This window comes from Petaurus breviceps, unplaced genomic scaffold (assembly GCF_028583685.1).
Source record: "Petaurus breviceps papuanus isolate PSGF00001 unplaced genomic scaffold, PetGlider_PUasm1.0 118, whole genome shotgun sequence".
In the NCBI taxonomy this organism is placed as follows: domain Eukaryota; kingdom Metazoa; phylum Chordata; class Mammalia; order Diprotodontia; family Petauridae; genus Petaurus; species Petaurus breviceps.
In genome coordinates, this window is record NW_027185616.1 from 10,413,851 (window position 1) to 10,421,624 (window position 7,774).

A 7,774-nucleotide genomic window follows, 5' to 3' on the forward strand; every position below is an offset into this window, starting at 1 on the left:
AAATGAATTTTAGTTTGGGATTAGGACAGAATTTCCAATAATTTCTGAAGTGGTCCTAAATATGCTTCTGCCATTTTGTATTATGTATTTATGCAAAGTGGAATTCTCAGCATTGATGATTATAAAAAAAAAAGATATCAATTAATTGAAAAAAATGTTGAAGATGCTGTGTCCTACAGTATCAAATATTCCTCTAAGACTTAATTTTTATGTAAAACTAAACAAACACATCCATCTCAGTATGCAAATTTGTTTTCACCTTAAATAATAAATGTATATATGTAAATAATAAATGTGGAAAGAATTGTTTTAAAATAAATTTCTTTATGGCTTATTACCAGTAAATGTTTGATTTCTATACTTATTTTATATACCCATATTTGTGTAAAAATTTGTGTAAAAATTTCTCAGATGAAAAGGGGTTGAGAGTGGAAAAGGCTTAAGAAGTCCTAGCCCAGAGCACTCTACTCTGCATCTGCTATTCTGCCGGATTTCAACTCTCTAAGAATGAAACGTCCCTCACAGGTTAAACTTACCTCCTCTAATCTCATCACCACAGGGCTAAATCAAGCCTTCACTGACTCCACTTCCCTTAGTCTCTCTCCCCTAACACCCCCAATGACATTTAAGAAGGCTATACAGATTTTCTTCAAGTATTTGAAGGGCTATCACATAGAAGAGGGATGCAGCTTTTTCTGCTTGGCCCCAGAAAGCAGAACTAGTAATAAAGGGTAGAATTTGCAAACATATAAATTTAGATTCCATATAAGAAAAAACTGCCCAGCAGAAGTGAAATGGAAAATCATTGTGATTCTTCTTCATTGAAGGGCTTTAAAACTAAAATGAGTGAGCACTTGTCTAATGGAGTCTAATGCAAAATGGAGATTTGTTGAGATACTGCTCGGACCAGATGTTTACTATGGTCTTTCTGAAATTTCTGTGAAACAAACGTCATTGTCTATGGGACTTAAGTACACAAGGAGCCTGAGGGGCAATGTTGTTATCTAGAGGTACAGTGGATAGAGCACTACCCTTGGAGTCAGTTCTCAGATACTTACTAGCACAGTGGCCCTGGGCAAGTAGCCTAATCTTTCTCAGCTTCAGTTTCCACATCTGTAAAAAGGAAATTTAAAAAGTACCTAAAATAGTCGTCTAAAAATAAGAGTTGTGAGGATCAAATGAATTAACATAGGTAGCACACCTTAAAATACTCTCTAAAACTAGCTATTATTATTATTACTAGTCCATTCCCCTCATTTTAATGTCAAAGCAGTTTTAAAACTATGCTGTCTGCTTCCTAAACCAACTCTTTTTCCCTTCTAAGGCATCCTCTCCTCCAGCTTGTGCTGATCCCTGAGAAAAAACACATCTGTTCAAGTACTGGTATACTGTGGTGACTGAACCCAGTGGAAAAAAATGCATGACTCCGTGGTAGTTTGCACTTTAAAGAGAATTCTTTATACTACCTACCACACAATGTTGGTGTGAAGTAAATGCTCTGACTACATGACCTTCCTGACATCCATTACCATGGAGAGCAGTTCCCTACTCTCATCCACTGAAAAGCCAGATATCAACTGGTACTTTCCTCTGCCCTATAACTAGCAAATTTCAGTCTCCTACTTCCTAAATCCCTATGATTCAGATTCCTCTTCATCCTCCCTATCAGATCCTTCTCCATGAACTTCTTTAATCTACCCTATCTTTTAAAAACTTCCACTTGACCCCTTCCTTGGCCATTAGCTATCAATCTAAATCTTTCCTCCACCCCCTTTCAATGCTAAATTACTGGAAAGACTTCCAGCCAGACTAGCTTACTTGATGTTTTCCATACAAAGCATTCCATTTTCCATCTCAAAGGTCAGTACAAGCTGTCCCCTGTGCCTGGAATGCATTCCCTCCTCACTTCTACCTTATGAAATCTTTAGCTTTCTTCAAAATTCAGCTCAAATATCATCTCCTATAAGAAAACTGGTCATAATTCAATTAGTTGCTGGTGTCCCCTCTACTTTCTTTGTAGGTACTTTACATACAGCTTTGACCTCTTCTCTCTACTTACAACTGCCACCTTAATTCAGTAGAATTCACCTTGTGCCTAGACTCTTGCAATGGCCTCCTGATTTTTCTCCCTGCCTCAGATCTCTTCCAACTCCAATTTACTTCCCCCAATTTACTTTTTGTCCTTCCTGGTTTTCATTTTTGATTTCTTGGAATATAGCTCTGAAAAGACAGGTTTAAAAAAAACTCATTGTGTTTTAAATAGAGCTATTTGACTTCACCTCAAAACCCAAGTCACTCTGACTTTCATTGAATGGCTTGAGCCATCTTCTGTCTAAAACAGAAATCTTCCCTCTTGAACCACCCCTCCTCCAAACTAACTTATTGAAAGGATGGGATATCCCATCCTTTCAGTGACCTAGTTTTATAAACTCAATAATGTTTTAATTAACCATCTCCTTCACCTCCCACATCCAAATAGGTGAAATCGTTTTGATTCTACATGCCCAAAAAAGGGGGGTATGTGACCCTTCTACTTACACTTACCCCTAACAGGTATAATGTCTCATGCCTAATTTGATTTTTATAAACGCCTTTAGCCCCTCCAACTTACTCTCTAAAAAGTAGAGAGAAAAAAAAGAACAAATATCTAAAATTATTTTTAAAGCAAAAATATAATTTAAAAAGAAACAATATTGGATCAACTCCCACATCAACATTCCATCTCCCATTTGTGAACTGATCCAACCATTTTGGAGAGCAATTTGGAACTATGCCCAAAGGGCTATAAAAATATGCATGCCCTTTGACCCAGCAATACCACATCGAGGGCTCAATCCCAAAGAGATCATAAAAATGGGAAAAGGACCCACATGTACAAAAACGTTTATAGCAGCTCTTTTTGTGGTGGCGAAGAATTGGAATAGAGATGCCCATCAATTGGGGAACAGCCGAACAAGTTGTGGTATATGAAAGTAATGGAATACTTTTGTGCTATAAGAAATGATGAGCAGGCAGACTTCAGAAAAACCTGGTAAGACGTATATGAACTGATGCTGGGTAAGGGGAGCAGAACCAGGAGAACACTGTACACAGTAACAGCCACATTGTGTGATGACTAACTTTGATATTGGCTCTTCTCAGCGATGCAAGGTTCTAAGACAACGCTAAAAGGTTCTTGATGGAAAATGCTAATCACATCCAGAGAAAGAATTATGGAGTATCAATGCAGATTGAAACACATGATTTGCTCTCTCTCTCTCCTTCTCTCTCTCTCACTTTCGTTTTGTTTTGTTTCTTCTTTCTCATGGTTCATTCTATTGGTTATAATTCTTCTCTACAACATGACTAATGTGAACATATGTTTCTTATGAATGTATATATAGAGCCTATATCAGATTGCACTCTGTCTTGGGGATAGCGGAGGGAGGGAAGAGGAGAAAGCGTAAAACCCAAAAGCTTATGGGACTGAATGTTGTAAACTAAAAAATAAGTAAATTTAAAAAAAATTCCATCTCCCATCTTCATACATTCTCACAAGTCATCCTCCTTTCCTAGAATGCATATATTTGCCACATATTTATGTGTTTAGCCAACACAGTGGGTAGAGAGTTGGGCCAGGAATCAGGAAGACTCATCTTCATGAGTTCAAATCTGGTCTCAGACATTTACTAGCTGGCTAAATCTGGCTAAATCCCTCAACCCTGTTTGCCTCAGGAAATGGCCAGCCACTCCAGGTATCTTTGCCAAGAAAACGCCAAATGGGGTCATGAAGAGTTCGACATGACTGAAATGACAGAACAGCAATGACGACAAGCATAGGTTAAAATCCTGACTTTCTACTTCCTACTTGAGTGAACCTTAAATCACTTACGTCTCCAGGTCTCAGTTTCCTCATGTGTAAAATGAAGGAGCTGAACCAGAGAGTTTTGAATGTGTCTTCCAACACTGATAATCCATGCAAATTTGACAACAGGAAAAAAAGAACTTTCAAGAATATGGAAAAACATCTTAAGTGGGAACGTCTTAAGTGAGGGTTTTTCCTGAATTGGTCCAAAACCAGTAAATATAACTGTGGTGATTTGAGAGGATGCCATGAATCTGTCATGCCATGAATCTGCCAATAATAATACCTCCACTGCCATGGCACCTAACATGTCCATGATTAGTCATTTCCTTAGTTTAAAGCATTGTCTCCAGCAGGTGCCTATCAAAATACTCACTATTTGAAAGAAGATAACACATTAGCAGCTCTTAATATAGAATAGTTTACCAGATCGGTTAGCTGCTAGCTAGAAGAGAGCAGAAACTGAACAGAGGAGACACAAGATAGGTGTGTTTTAATGTAGTAGCAGCAGTTATTGTGAGTTAAGATGGCGTATGTAATGGGGGATTATTGGCAGAAACATCTCTTACACACCTTTGCATCCCCTGCAGTCCTTTCCTTGGACCACTCCATGGAATTGACCTCACTTTCTCTTGTATGATAGCTGTTTGTGTGTACATATCTTTACCCTGTGCCACTGTAACTTCCTTGGAAACAGGACTCTGGTCTTATTTATCTTTTCATCTCTAGCCCCTAGTACACACAATCTTAGAGATGTCTCGACTAGAAAAGCAAGACCCAGAAGCAAACGAATATAGTAGCCCAGTGTGTGATAATCCTAAGAAGGCAAACTGCTACATTAGACTCCCCTTTAAACAAGAATTGTGGAGAAAACAGGAAAACAGTTTTAGCAGAAAACAAATGTAATCCAGAATTTTATATACACAGATAGATGAACAGGTAGAGGTGTGTGTATGTACGTATGTATGTATGCATGTTATTATTTTTCCTTTGTTTGGAAAAGGATCAATCACATCAGGGGATGACGTCCTGACTTGCACATGGTTTGGATTTAAGTGAGGTAGACTTTCACGGAATCATCTGCCTCACTCACTCTTCCAAAACCATCAAAGTGCAGTGGCAAGACAAAAGTCAGGACTACTGGCAATGGCCCAGGATGCAGAGGATGACTATGGCATCTTCCATGTCTGACCAAGCTTCACGGTGCCTGCTCCAGCTGCCTTTATGGCCTTTGGAACAAATTGTCTTAATCTGAAATATTTGATACCAGGACAGTTTCTAATTTTGATAGAATCACATTTTAGCTGTAGTAAGCATTAATTTTGTTTGAATAAAGTCTTTTAAATTCGATATAACCAAAATTGCCTATTTTGGTTTTTGCGATTACTTCTATCACATTTTTACTTATGAATTCTTCTTTAATTGGAGTTGCAGAAGATATGTCCTTTTCCCATCTAATTCTTTATGGTTCCTTATATGTTTTGGTTGTTTAAACATTTGCAGTTTATTGTATGTATGTATGTATGTGTGTATGTGTATATGTGTGTAAGGGGTGTATGAGGTGTTCAGGGAGGGCTAGCACCTCAGGTGTGAAGGTTTGCCAAGTCCTTTTCAGGGCTATTAATCAACCTTTGGTGTCTACCTGCCACTTAACTCTCACTTGTGGCTCCAAGAAGCTGTAGCAACTGTAGCATGTGAAGTGGCCACATTCCAGCAAAACCATTTCAACAGATGGGCTAAACCAGGTTGAGGGTAACTGACAAGCCTCAAACTCCCTGGTGAGGTAGGGAGATGGCTACACCAAACATGTAAAGGCTTCCCTTGATAGAATGGGTGGATGAGAGCAATTTATTCCAAAGCCATGAAGGCAGCTGGAGCAGGCACTGTGGAGCCCTTTGAGCTTGCTCAGACATGGAAGATGTCACAGTCATCCTCTGCATCCTGGACCACTGCCAGTAGTCCTGACTTTTGTCTTGTCACTGCACTTTAATGGCTTTGGAAGAGAGAGTGAGGCAGATGATTCTGTGCAACTCTGCCTCACTTAAATTCAAATCAGGTGCAAGTCAGGACGTCACCCCCTGATGTGATTGATCCTTTTCCAAACAAAGGAAAAATAATAACATGCATACATACCTTTATCTGTTTGTCCATTTATCTATCTGTCTGTCTGTCTGTGTATATACTGTTTTTTCTGCTAAAACTGTTTTCCTGTTTTCTCCACAATTCTTGTTTAAAGGGGAGTCTAATGTAGCAGTTTGCATTCTTAGGATTATCACACACTGGGCTACTATATTTGTTTGCTTCTGGGTCTTGCTTTTCTAGTCGAGACATCTCTAAGGCATCGATTGTGTGTACTAGGGGCTAGAGATGAAAAGATAAATAAGACCAGAGTCCTGTTTCCAAGGAAGTTACAGTGGCACAGGGTAAAGATATGTACACACAAACAGCTATCATACAAGAGAAAGTGAGGTCAATTCCATGGAGTGGTCCAAGGAAAGGACTGCAGGGGATGCAAAGGTGTGTAAGAGATGTTTCTGCCAATAATCCCCCATTACATACGCCATCTTAACTCACAATAACTGCTGCTACTGCATTAAAACACACCTATCTTGTGTCTCCTCTGTTCAGTTTCTGCTCTCTTCTAGCTAGCAGCTAACTGATCTGGTAAACTATTCTATATTAAGAGCTGCTAATGTGTTATCTTCTTTCAAATAGTGAATATTTTGATAGGCACCTGCTGGAGACAATGCTTTAAACTAAGGAAATGACTAATCATGGACATGTTAGGTGCCATGGCAGTGGAGGTATTATTATTGGCAGATTCATGGCATGACAGATTCATGTCATCCTCTCAAATCACCACAGTTATATTTACTGGTTTTGGACCAATTCAGGAAAAACCCTCACTTAAGACGTTCCCACTTAAGATGTTTTTCCATATTCTTGAAAGTTTTTTTTTCCTGTTGTCAAATTTGCATGGATTATCAGTGTTGGAAGACACATTCAAAACTCTCTGGTTCAGCTCCTTCATTTTACACATGAGGAAACTGAGACCTGGAGACGTAAGTGATTTAAGGTTCACTCAAGTAGGAAGTAGAAAGTCAGGATTTTAACCTATGTTTGTTGTCATTGTTGTTCTGTCATTTCAGTCATGTCGAACTCTTCATGACCCCATTTGGTGTTTTCTTGGCAAAGATACCTGGAGTGGTTGGCCATTTCCTGAGGCAAACAGGGTTGAGGGATTTAGCCAGATTTAGCCAGCTAGTAAATGTCTGAGACCAGATTTGAACTCATGAAGATGAGTCTTCCTGATTCCTGGCCCAACTCTCTACCCACTGTGTTGGCTAAACACATAAATATGTGGCAAATATATGCATTCCAGGAAAGGAGGATGACTTGTGAGAATGTATGAAGATGGGAGATGGAATTTTTTTTAATTTACTTATTTTTTAGTTTACAACATTCATTCCCTAAGGCAGAGTGCAATCTGATATAGGGTCTACATATACATTCATATGAAACATATTTTCACATTGGTCATGTTGTAGAGAAGAATTATAACCAATGGAATTAACCATGAGAAAGAAGAAACAAAACAAAACAAAAGTGAGAGAGAGAGAAGGAGAGAGCAAATCATGTGTTTCAATCTGCATTGATACTCCATAATTCTTTCTCTAGATGTGATTATCATTTTCCATCATGAACCTTTTGGAGTTATCTTAGAACCTTGCATGGCTGAGAGGAGCCAAGTCTACCAAAGTTTGTCATCGAATATGTTATCTTATGTAAGATGTAACCATAGATATGAACAAAAATTGTTCAAAGAAAAAAATAATTAACTCTAAGATAAAATGCTCCAAACCACTAATAGTAGGAATTCAAATTAAACCAACTCCAATATTTTTATCTCATACTTCTCAAACTGTCAAA